Source organism: Orcinus orca, chromosome 5 (genome assembly GCF_937001465.1).
Source record: "Orcinus orca chromosome 5, mOrcOrc1.1, whole genome shotgun sequence".
Classification (NCBI taxonomy): domain Eukaryota; kingdom Metazoa; phylum Chordata; class Mammalia; order Artiodactyla; family Delphinidae; genus Orcinus; species Orcinus orca.
The window spans coordinates 66,546,837-66,559,870 of record NC_064563.1 but is presented as its reverse complement, the minus strand read 5'-3'; the positions used below and the strand labels follow the sequence as shown (position 1 = coordinate 66,559,870).

General features: G+C 41.8%; 1 long non-coding RNA gene across 1 annotated transcript; it reads left to right on the top strand.

Annotated features, from left to right (window-relative positions):
- Window positions 1-245: 245 nt before the first annotated feature.
- LOC125964430 (uncharacterized) lies at window positions 246-8,329 on the top strand. Its single transcript, XR_007477412.1, has 3 exons — window positions 246-442; window positions 7,355-7,456; window positions 8,142-8,329. It is a non-coding gene; the product is annotated as an uncharacterized LOC125964430 (long non-coding RNA).
- The last annotated feature ends 4,705 nt before the right edge of the window (window positions 8,330-13,034 follow it).

Sequence of the window (13,034 nt, the reverse complement as noted above, 5' to 3'; positions counted from 1 at the left end):
ATAACGGAGACCATAGAGACTATTCTCACTAGTCACAAAGCCAAGCTCTCAGGACGTAAAATGAGATGGAAGGAAAAATCTCATCCAGTTTACATAGGGAACCCAAAGCAAAGTTTGTCTAAACAGACGCCATTCTGGTGAGAACGGTTAACTCACCCAGTCTGTGAGGCCAGCTCAAACAGCAAGATTATAAAGCGTTAATGCCTGCATTTTTCTCTATGATTCTTCCTCCTAATGACAAACAATACAACAGACAGAGACAAAGAAAAACAGTGACCATCTCTGAAAGGAGAGAATCCATAAAAACCTAGAGTACTCATTTCCCAAACACCAGAGTTGGTAGGTCCAAGGAATCAGTTCCACAAACATTTTCTCCCGTTAATCTAAGTTTAGAAAGAAAGAAAAGGGACTCTCATGACTTTCCGTTCCACCAGAGACCCAGGTAAGAACTCTTACATTCTGCCAGCCTTTGTCAGAGGTTTCAGGATTTCTCAGCTGCAGCAGCCTCAGGGGGGAGCCTGTCCAGCCGATATCCTGCCCACTATGCCAACTGCTGAGGAAGGGGAAATTCCCCCACCCCCCACCCCTCTTGAGTTCTTTTGGTTGGTCTAATAATTCAATTGGCACAAGACAAGTTAACAGGAAGGAAAAAAAAACAATTTAATTCATACACATGGAGGTGACACAGAAATGGGACTCCCAAGGTGAACAAGCTGGGTGTTTCGTATAAAATTTTTAGACAAAGAAAACAATTATTTGTGAAGATTTAGCAAAAGGACTTGTGCTTGAAGCAGCAGACCAATAAAGAAACAACAAAGTTTGTTTATCCAGCTTTCTTAGTGTTCAATTCCCTAACTCTGGTAATAAGGATGCTTTCTATCTTCCTGGTACAGGGAGGATAGATTCACATGGGAGATTTAGTTTCCGCTTTCAGGGCCAAAGGGGTGGGGATTGCGGGGGTCAGAGTGTTTTTTTAATATTTTTTTTCCACCAGCTATTTCTCAAGGAACTTTACTTCAAAATAATTAATATGCCATTATGGCATATCTTGGGCAGCCTGCTCTAAGGCCCAACAATTGCAAATATTTTCTCCCAGTCTGAGTGGTGAGTTTTCATTTTCTTCAGAGCATCTTACAATGAGTAGACTTTCTTTGGTAAGTTCAATTTACTTTTATTTTCTTTTATGGTTTGTTCTTTTTGTATCCTAAAATCTCTGCCTATCTCAGCCTCACTGTGGCAGACTGTAATTTCCAAATACAGCTGCAACAATATTTCTTATCCACGTGCTCTTCTACAATATGATCTTGCCACGCCTTCCATTTCCCTTAAATGCTTGAGAGAATTCACTGATGAGACCATTGGGGCCTCCAGCTTCTTGTGTGGAAAGTTTTTTTAAAAATTATTATTAGAAATTCAATTTATTTAATGGGCATAGGGATATTTATTTATTTTATTCATTTTTTTAAAAATACATATTAGTGTATATATGTCAATCCCAATCTCCCAATTCATCACACCACTACCACCCCCCCGCCACTTCCCCCCCTTGGTGTCCATATGTTTGTTCTCTACATCTGTGTCTCTATTTCTGCCCTGCAAACCGGTTCATCTGCACCATTTTTCTAGGTTCCACATATGTGCATTAATATATGATATTTCTTTTTCTCTTTCTGACTTACTTCACTCTGTGTGACAGTCTTTAGATCCATCCACATCTCTACAAATGACCCAATTTCATTCCTTTTTATGGCTGAGTAATATGCCATTGTATATATGTACCACATCTTCTTTATCCCTTCGTCTGTAGATGGGCATTCAGGTTGCTTCCATGACCTGGCTATTGTAAATAGTGCTGCAATGAACATTGGGGTGCATGTGTCTTTTTGAATTATGGTTTTCTCTGGGTATATGCCCAGTAGTGGGATTGCTGGGTCATATGATAATTCTATTTTTAGTTTTTTAAGGGACCTCCATACTGTTCTCCATAGTGGCTGTATCAATTTACATTCCCACCAACAGTGCAAGAGGGTTCCCTTTTCTCCACACCCTCTCCAGCATTTGTGGTTTGTAGATTTTCTGATGATGCCCATTCTAACTGGTGTGAGGTGATACCTCGTTGTAGTTTTGATTTGCATTTCTCTAACAATTAGTGATGCTGAGCAGCTTTTCATGTGCTTCTTGGCCATCTGCATGTCTTCTTTGGAGAAATGTCTATTTAGGTCTTCTGCTCATTTTTGGATGGGGTTGTTTGTTTTTTTAATATTGAGCTGCATGAGCTGTTTATATATTTTGGAAATTAATCCTTTGTTTATTCATTTGCAAATATTTTCACCCATTCTGAGGGTCACCTTTTCATCTTGTTTGTAGGTTCCTTTGCTTTGCAAAAGCTTTTACGTTTCATTAGGTCCCATTTCTTTATTTTTGTCCTTATTTCCATTACTCTAGGAGGTGGATCAAAAAAGATCTTGCTGTGATTTATGTCAAAGAGTGTTATTCCTATGTTTTCCTCTAAGAGTTTTATAGTGTCTGGTCCTACCTTTAGGTCTCTAATCCATTTTGAGTGTATTTTTGTGTATGGTGTTAGGGAGTGATCTAATTTCATTCTTTTACATGTAGCTGTCCAGTTTTCCCAGCACCACTTACTGAAGAGTCTGTCTTTTCTCCATTGTATATTCTTCCCTCCTTTGTCATAGATTAGTTGACCATAGGTATGTGGCTTTATCTCTGGGCTTTCTATCCCGTTCCATTGATCTATATTTCTGTTTTTGTGCCAGTACCATATTGTCTTGATTACTGTATCTCTGTAGTATAGTCTGAAGTCAGGGACTCTGATTCCTCCAGCTCCGCTTTTTTTCCCACAAGACTGCTTTGGCTATTCAGGGTGTTTTGTGTCTCCATGCAAATTTTAAGATTTTTTGTTCTAGCTCTGTAAAAAATGCCATTGGTAATTTGATAGGGATTGCATTGAATCTGTAGATTGCTTTGGGTAGTAAAGTCATTTTCACAATATTGATTCTTCCAATCCAAGAATATGGCATATCTCTCCATCTGTTTGTGTTATCTTTGATTTCTTTCATCAGGGTCTTACAGTTTTCTGAGTACAGGCCTTTTACCTCCTTAGGTAGGTTTATTCCTAGGTATTTTATTCTTTTTTTTTGCAATGGTGAATGGGATTGTTTCCTTAATTTCTCTTTCTGATATTTTGTTGTTAGTGTATAGGACTGCAAGAGATTTCTGTGCATTAATTTTGAATCCTGCAACTTTACCAAATTCACTGATTAGCTCTAGTAGTTTTCTGGTGGCATCTTTAGGATTCTCTATGTATAGTATCATGTCATCTGCAAACAGTGATAGTTTTACTTCTTTTTCAATTTGTATTCCTTTTATTTCTTTTTCTTCTCTGATTGCGGTGGCTAGGACTTCCAAAACTATGTTGAATAATAGTGGTGAGAGTGGCCATCCTTATCTTGTTCCTGATCTTAGAGGAAATGCTTTCAGTTTTTCACTATTAAGAATGATGTTTGCTGTGGGTTTGTTTTATATGGCCTTTATTATGTTGAGGTGGGTTCCCTATATGCCCACTTTCTGGAGAGTTTTTATCATAAATTGGTGTTCAATTTTGTCAAAAGTTTTTTCTGCATCTATTGAGATGATCATATGGTTTTTCTTCTTCAATTTGTTAATATGGTGTATCACATTGATTGATTTGCATACATTGAAGAAGGCTTGTATCCCTGGGATAAATCCCACTTGATCATGGTGTATGATCCGTTTAATGTGTTGTTGGATTCTGTTTGCTAGTATTTTATTGAGGATTTTTGCATCTATATTCATCAGTAATATTGGTCTGTAATTTTCTTTTTTTGTAGTATCTTTGTCTGGTTTTGGTATCAGGGTGATGGTGGCCTCAAAGAATGAGTTTGGGAGTGTTCCTTCCTCTGTCATTTTTTGGCAGAGTTTGAGAAGGATGGGTGTTAGCTCTTCTCTAAATGTTTGATAGAATTCACCTGTGAAGACACCTGGTCCTGGACTTTTGTTTGTTGGAAGATTTTTAATCACAGTTTCAACTTCATTACTTGTGATTGGTCTGTTCATATTTTCTATTTCTTCCTGGTTCAGTCTTGGAAGGTTATACCTTTCTAAGAATTTGTCCATTTCTTCCAGGTTGTCCATTTTATTGGCATAAAGTTGCTTGTAGTAGTCGGGCATAGGGATATTTAAATTTTCTGTTTCTTCTTGAGTCAGTTTAGGTAAGTTTTGTTTTCCAAGGCATGTTCATTTCATTTAAGTTGGTGAATTTATTGGCATAGATCATTCCATAGTAAACCATTTTAATTTTTTCATAGTCTGAGAATCCTTATTGACCTCCATCCTTTGTTCCTGATATTGGTAATTTGTGTTTTCTCTCTTTTTATTTTCTTGACGAATCTTATAAAAGGTTTATTGTTTTTATTAAACTTTTCACAGAACCAACTTTTGGCTCTGTTCGTTTTCCTTATGGTTTGACTATTGTCTGTTTTATTGATCTTCACCCTTATCTTTATTATTTCCTTTCTTCTACTTACTTTGACTTTGATTTACCCATATAATTCTTATTTCTTAAGCTGGAAACTTAAATCATTGATTTTTAAACCCTTGTTGCTTGTCTGATGTAAACACTTAAACCTGTAGACTTCCCTCTAAATGCTGCTTAGATGCATCTCACTGATTTTGCTGTTTCATAATTTCAGCCTTTATCATTCAGCTTTATTTTCTAATTTATTTTCTAATTCTTCCGTGTTTTCTTTTTTGACCCCTAATTTATTAAGAATTATCTTGTTTAATTTCCAAATACTTGGGGATTTTCTTTTTTTTTAATTTATTTTAATTTTTTTAAAAGATTTTTTTGATGTCGACCATTTATAAAGTCTTTATTGAATTTGTTACAATATTGCTTCTGTTTTATGTTTTGGTTTTTTGGCCACAAGGAATGTGGGATTGTAGCTCCCTGACCAGGGATCAAACCCACACCCCCTGCATTGGAAGGTGAAGTCTTAACCACTGGACCACCGGGGAAGTCCCCATTTGGGGATTTTTCTAGCTATCATGTTGTTACTGATTTCTAACTTACTTATGTTATACTTAGAGAACATACTCATAAGATTTCAGTCTTTCAAAATGTATTTCAAAATGTATTGAGACTTACATTATGCTCCAGCATCTGGTCTGTCCTCTTGAACGAAAAGGACGTGCAGTTGTTGGATGTGATGTTCTATACATGAGTTTCTATCTAGTTGAACTTTTTTTTTTTTGGCCATGCTGCATAGCATGTGGGCTTTTAGTTCCCCCACCAGGGATTGAACCTGTGCCCCCTGCAGTGGAAGCATGGAGTCTTAACCACTGGACCACCAGGGAAGTCCCTCGTTGAACTTTTCTTGTACTGCAGTTTTGCAGGCAATGAGTTCTCTCAGCTGTCATTTGTTTTATCACTTACTTTTAAATGACTGTAATTTATCCTCATTTTTGAGGGGTATATTCACAGAATAGAACATTGTGGATTGTCAGGTTTTTCTTTCAGCCATCTGAAGATGTTATTCCACTATCTTCTGGCCTCCATTGTTTTTCATGAGAAGTCAGCCACCATTCATTTCATTGCTCTCCTGTGTATAATGTGTCTTTTATCTGGCTACTTTTAAGATTTTCTATTTATATTTAGTTTTCAACAGTTTGACTATGATGGACCTGGGTATGGTTTTCTTTTTATTTATCCTGCTTGGAGTCTCACTGAACTTCTAGGATCTGTAGGTTGATGTTTTCATGAAATTTTGGGAAAATGTGGCCATTATTTCTTCATGTACTTTTTTTTTTTTCTACCGCATTCTCTCTTCTCTTTTCTTTCTGAGATCTCTGCTTTTAACTATGTTAGTTATGGCAAGTAGATCTGGGGGCGGGTGGGGAGAACAGCTAGTAATTACAGTTTTCACATTCCAGGCAGCAGGAAAAGAAAGCAAAGAGAACTAGAGGCACAACTCATTTGCTTCTGCTCATACTCCCTTGGCCAGTTCCCTGGACGGCTGCGTATCCAAATAAAATTCTCTACCTAAAGAAAGAAGTGATTTTGATGATATCCCTGATGGAGTAACTGATATCAGATTCCCATCACCACCACCATAAACAACTATAAAACTAGACAAAATGTATGAGGCAGCTGTTTTCAGGCATCGGACAACAGGCAGTACCAGACTGCAATCCTGGACAGAAAGAAAACACATGCAGTGAATCCCACATTGGCCCTGGCTTTCTTCCTGGGGGTACCTCCTGGGCCCAGTGCAGGGAGACGGAGTTTATACAGAGCTAAGCAATCTTGCTGAGCTGAAGAGGGTAGAAATTCAGGGATGCTGAATTGGCTAAAATTTTCAGGGCAAGGTAACAAAGATGAGGGAGCTGCATGGGGAGAAGGGTGCTAGAACATTTACATGGGGGTTCTCCAGCGGCCCTTGGCTGAGGGCCTGGCTGAGCACGTGCAGGTAGGACACCATGAGGCCTAGAAGAACGTGGCTGCTACGGGGCTGCAAGCTGAATGGGAGTATCAGAGGTCGCACGGTGTTGAAAGATGGGGGAGTTCTAACCAATCCATGGTTAGGAGTGAGGACCATGCCCTAGAGTAAAAACAATTCCTTAGGACTAAGGACTAAGCCAAAACAGACCAAGCCTGAGAGTCCATAAGATCCACTAGTAATTTAACTGCCTTTCAGAACAAAAGGGGCAGAGTCAGAAGCCAGTAAATTAAAGGACAGAATTCTCCTGTGTAAAAACCATGCCTAAAGAAGGACTTTGACTGGTGACTTGCACATGGCACTGACAGGAAACAAATGGACTAGAAGCCTATTAACTCTTGGAGGGAATTTTATTGCCAAAAAATCCACAAGTGTGGCCTGAAAAAGCAGGTGATCGTTTTGACTCCTAAAGTAACTCCTAGGCCCCCAAAAGTCACCAGAGGAAACAGGCTGTGAAATCTACAAGCCCCCCCCAAAGGGGCATACTCTTCAGTGCCCACTTGGGATGACGCCATGGAGGATAACAGATAAGAAATAACCTTCCTGAAAACTAGCCTATCCCCTCTGGGGGGTCAATGGACAAGTGGCTACCAGATGGAGAAACTAAGGCACTAACTCCACTGCCAGGGAAGGGGGTGTTTACCATTCCGGTGTGGTAGGATTTGATAATTGCTCTGAACTAGAGACTGCTGTGTGTTTTCCATCCTTCCCTTTTCTGAGTGGAAGTTTTAATTTGGTATTCTGTTCTTTCTCCATAGGTGCATGTTGGGTATGTGTATGATTGGAGAGAGATAGGTAACTTTTCTCTTTGTTTACAGGTCACCAACAATAAAGAGTCGCACCTGGACCTGCAGGAGAGACCCCTGCAGCACCCAGAGATCCTGAATTTTGAGCTGGAGGAGGGCAAGTACAGTCTGTGGGTGAGATAGATGGATATTTGAGTGGCTGCTCAGATGAAGACTTTCACAACCTTCCTTGCAACTGGGTGCAGCAAAGTGACCTAATCCTGGACAACAGCATGTGAGCAGATGTGATGTGCAGGACTCCCAGGTCATGCCCCTAAAGGGAATGGGGAGGGGTGTGCCTTCAATGCGTTGTTTTTCCTCTTCCCACTCGCTGGAATGCATACAGGATACCAGGAGCTAGAACAGATGTCTCAGACAGTGAGCTAGAAATCACATGTTGAGAACAGGAGGGCAACAAGATAGGCGCTTCAGTCCAGACCCCCCCAAGCTGCCATATCAGATCTGCACTGCCCACCTAGACTTTCATCCAACAGAGAAACCAGCTTCTATCTTTTTAAGGCACCATATTTTAGGATCTTTTTATTGCATTACCTTACCCACTATTTTAACTCAAATACTCCTCTTGCTGCTAATTCTCTGAGATAGCACTTGGGTATAGAGGAGGTGGGGTTTGTATGGTCTCGTGGTGAAGGTGTGGAAGGGGCCCTAAGTTCCTGAGCATAGGTACTTGTTGACTCTGATTTTTGTAGCCATGTTTCTTGTTGGTCACTATGCACACATCTTGCTGAGGTTTGTGGCTTACATCTCGCTGACGTTTGTTGCTTACATCTCTGACTAATAAACTCGAAGTCTATCTTAGCTTCCTCAGAGTCCAGTGGTCCTTTCAACGGACTCTTCTCCACTTCAGTCCTACTGTTGCCCCGTGAGGCTTGGCTGCAACTCCTATTTGGCTCCCAGACTGGAAGATCTCTCAGTCCTCACCTATAGGGTCAGCTCTTCCTTCCCAAGGATATGCAGGAAATTCTGGACACCTTTCATGCCAATGAATGCCAGGGAAGACTTTGGGTAGCTAAATGCTGCCCTTCTCTCTGCTTAAACAGAGAGAAGAATTGCTTCAGGACGGGTACGTGGTGAGGCTTCTCTTCCCAGAACCCCAAACAAAAACGGGATCAGAGACCTCTCTTCTGCTTTTGATGTCTCCTTCCATCTACCTGTCTACAACTTTGGGACAGTCAGGATGCACAGCTCTCACCTCCTCTTCTGCTTCTTCTCCCCTCCTTTTCCACCCATAATCCTCCCTGGAGAAGGGCTGGCTATTTTTCCCACTTCTACTTGGTAGTAGTTCTCCCTGCATAGACATTTATGATGAAGTCCACCCAGGTTGGTCCTTGATTTATTAAAGGGTAAGCTTCAGGATAAAATCATCCTTTCTCTTTTCTCTGCCAAAGGCTGGCATCTGAGACCCCTGTCTTGCTAATGGGGTGAAGGAAGTCAGCGTTGAGACCCAGTTTCTCAAGGGCCTCTCTGCCCCAGGCAGTCCCTGCCCCTCTTTTTCTGGGCTATGAGCTTCATGGCTCAGCCTTGGAGGAGAGAAGCTGAAAGAGAGAGTGATTTATGGGGAAAATTAAAATACATGAGTTTAATATTGTTCCTGTTGCATATTTTATCTCATTTCATCACTCATATTTTCACTTTGTTTATGGTGTCTTTCAAGGACAAGGCTTTTTAATATTTATGGTGTCAAATCTGTTAGCTTTCTTTTAATGGCTTCTGGGTTTGGTGCCCAGCATAGGAAATCTTTCTTCACTCTAAAACCGAACAGAACTTTTAATGGCTGCAAAATATGCCATGTGAAAACATGCAAATGTGTCCTAATTTATTTACAGATGAATACTTAGTCTGTTTCTGCTTTTAAGATATCATAAATAATGTAATGAACATCTTTGTAAATACATTTTTTTCTTCTGTGATTTAAATCACTTCTTTAGGATAGATTCTCAGGAGGTTCATGGGTCTTTTTCACTATTTTAAAAGCCTTAACAACAGTTAAATATTTACCTTTTATAAAGCTGCACAGGCAAACTAAATGCCAAATTCCCTTCTTTTGCATAGAATTGCAGCTGCTGTGTGGTGACATTTACATTTCATGTTGATTAGAAGATGTGGTAGTTACTAGTGACTTTAATAAAAGAATGAGAAAAGCAATTATTAGTCAACAAATGCAGTTGGTTTGATATACTAAATCTTATCAAAGATAGGGGAAAACACTAAAAAGTGTTTCTTATTTTGCAGAGTCCAGAGAAGAAAAAAGATCATCTCAAAGATATACATTTAATTCCAAGTCATCAGCTTCTAGATTTCATAGTCACACAAATAAACTGATGAGCACCATCCCTGCCATCATCACATCACCCCTTCCACATGCCCAGCTTCGCTCTAAGGGAGCCCACGCGACTCCCCCGCACCACAGCCTGAGCTTCATCGCTCCCCCAACACACACACACACACACACACACACACACACACACACACACACACACACACACACTCACACAGAAAAGAGAGTGCCAGAGATATGGGGTAGGTTTCTGAACCCGAGTCCAGTATCTTATGAGATGCAGTACAGCACAGTAGTCAAGAAATTAGGTTCTGGAGTCAGACATTCTGGGTTAAAAGCCCCAGTACCCTGCATCTTACCAGCTGTTGGCCTTGGGCAAGTTTATTTAACTCCCTGAGGTTTACTTTCTTCTTCTATAGAAGGGAGGCAATGAGAGCACTTACCTCAGATGATAAAATGAAGTGATCGATATGAAAGAATAAATTACAAGATGATGTATAAATGGAAGGGGTTATCCATTCATAGCATTAACGTCTCCAGGCTCAGCGAGCCCATATGATACAAGCAATATAACAGCCACTAAGAACATTTTTCTTTAACGCTTCAATTCAAACTTACTCCTAGAGTTTGCTGTAACCAAATTTACCTCAGTAGGACCTTGTCCTGTGTGCTCATACAGGTGAACACACATTTATTGGGGGTCTTTGCAAAGCTTTAGCAGGACAAAGGTGAGCTCAGAGGCCAAGTTTCAGGGGCTGAGGGCCCCCTCCCCATGCAGTGTGTAAATAGATGCTCCAGGAGGTTAGATGAGCAACTAATCCAGTTGAGGGAAATCTGTGAACTTCTGCCTGAGTTCTCTTTTTAAAATAAGTGACTTCTGTGGTTTTAAGAAAATATTTTTTCTTGCAATAGGAGTATATGTTTATTGACGAAAATTCAGAAAATAGAGATAAGCAAAAAGTAGAAAATATCATTTGTAATCCCATCTCCTAGGGAAAAAGAGTTGGTGTATTTTTTTGCATCTTTTTTTCCCTGTGTGTATATATGCATTTATGTTTTGTGTAAGACACACACTTTTTAAAAAACCAAAATGGGGGACTTCCCTGGCAGTCCAGTGGTTAAGACTCCATGCTTCCAGTGCCAAGGACATGGGTTTGATCCCTGGTCGGGGAACTAAGATCCCACATGTTGCACAGCAAGGCCAAAAAAAAAAAAAAAAGCAAAACAAAATGGGGTTCATCCCATATAGACTATTTTCTCACTTTACCATAAACCTAAATATTTCTCCATGTCAATACACAATTCCTTACACCCTTGCCGCCCAGTGTGGTCCTGATGTACAGGCATCACAGGGTAGCTAGTGAGAAATGCAGAATCCAAGCCCCACCTCAGACCTGCTGAGTCAGAATCTGCAGCTGAATAAGCTCTCAGCAGAGGATGTGCCCCACACAGTTTGAGGAGCATCATCTGATAGCACAGTGTTTAAAGGCCACAGTCTCCCATAGCATGGCTGAACCATGATCTATTTCACCTCTCACTGGTGGGGATTTTCCCCTATGACAAGATCATTTCCCCTATGATCCCTGGAGGATCTTGGGCTTCCCAAAGCTGTCCTTGACCTTCTTCCCATCCTCCCTCTAGCAGGGTGCTCTTCCCTTGATGTGGGTCCCCCCTACTTCCCAGGGGGCCCTCTTGGCCCCCTCAGAGGCCACCCCTAGGAGACTCCTGACAGCTGGGGAAGCACATCCTTGCACGTTCTCCATGGGCTGAACGCACACTGCCCACCTCTGTCATCACCTTCCTCCACCTGGAACCCAGCCTGGGGCCCCAGACTTCCCTCAGGTCCCAGGCTTCGAGCAGAGCCCTTGGCAAAAGCAATGCCCAGTCCCCTGCGGGGCGGACAGCCCAGGCTTGGCAGTGCCTCAGCCCCTGCTGAAATTCCTTTCAACCTGCTGCTCTCACAATCCCTTCTCAGTCCTGTAACCTCCAGCTCACTCTGAACGGCCCCCTAATTGCCACCCGAGCCTCCTCCCCATGCCCTCCACCCCCCGTCTCCCTATCCCATCCTCAACCCCTCCCTTCCTCTGGTCCCCTCTCTGGTCCGGAAACCTCCTCTCAGCCCCTCCTCTCCACCCCACAGTGTTCCTCTCCTCTGCCATTCCCCGCATCCCTAGAAACAGCCTCCCACTTCTCACCCGCCCCCTCACTCCTCCTTTTCCAACTTCCTCAATTTTCACCTCTCCCCCAAATTCCAGGCCTGTCCCTGGGAAAGGAGAAGCTCCTCTGGTCCCACCCTGCCTGTGTGTGGTCCGAGGTGGGGTGGAGGTCGCTCCCGCTCCCAGGGTGGGGAGGATACCCTGCCCAGTCCGCCCACCCGGCCTGGAGAGAGTGAATGGAGCCCTGTGTGCCCCTGCTCTGTGGGAGGATGTCAATGGCCAGTGTGTGACTGGGTGAAAAGAGGCCAGTGACGGCTGTGAGGCAGCCCTGAAAATTACCCGGCCCACCAGCCTGGGGGTGAGCCAGATGCGACTCGTCGGGCAACAAAGAATGACAGTGAAAAGTAAACTATGACCCCAACCACCTCGCTGGACTTCCGTGGGGGCTGGGATCCCCGCATCAGAGCCTCCTTCCCCAGGGCGCCGAGAACCAGAGTCCCCGAGAACCAGAGTCCCCGAGAACCAAAGGAGAACCAAAGGCGGATGCTCTGAGCTGCACCTGCCACGGGGCCGCAGGGAGAGACGGTGGGTCCCACGGCGCCCTCCACAGTAAAGCTTTTTCCCTTTATACACGTTTGATAAGTAATTGAGGGAGATATTTTCAAAATAATACAGATAAGCTTCTATTTTCACCAATCAAAATAGTAAGGATTTTTTTTTTTTCTAACGAGAATATTTAGCGCTGACAAAGATACAAAGAAACTTAGTCAACCTTGCACTGCTGGGGGTGGGGAAGTGAATGGGCTCAACTCTCTGCAAAACGTAATAATATCCAGTACTAAGAGTCTTTGAATGCTCACACAGTTTGATACTGTAATTCCACAGGTGAAAATGTATCAGAAGGAATAATCCCAAATATTCCCCAAAGCACAGACGTTCTTTGTGCTGAAAAATGAGAAAGAGCTTATTAAAATTGGAATCAACATACTGGGAATTAGGTGGGTATATTATGATAAATCTACAAGTTGGAATATCATTCTGTCATTAACAACATTTATGAAGAGCTTTTGATAACATGAGGAAATGTCTTCCCAAGAGAAAGAAACAGAATATAAATTCGTATATACAGGATAATCACAAGTATACAAAATAAACATAGAAGACTAGAAGAAAATCAATTAAATGGGAGCGGGTGATTTTCCCCTTTACCTTTTACTGATTTATGAATTATTTCAGAGATACATTGAGGTATAGAGAA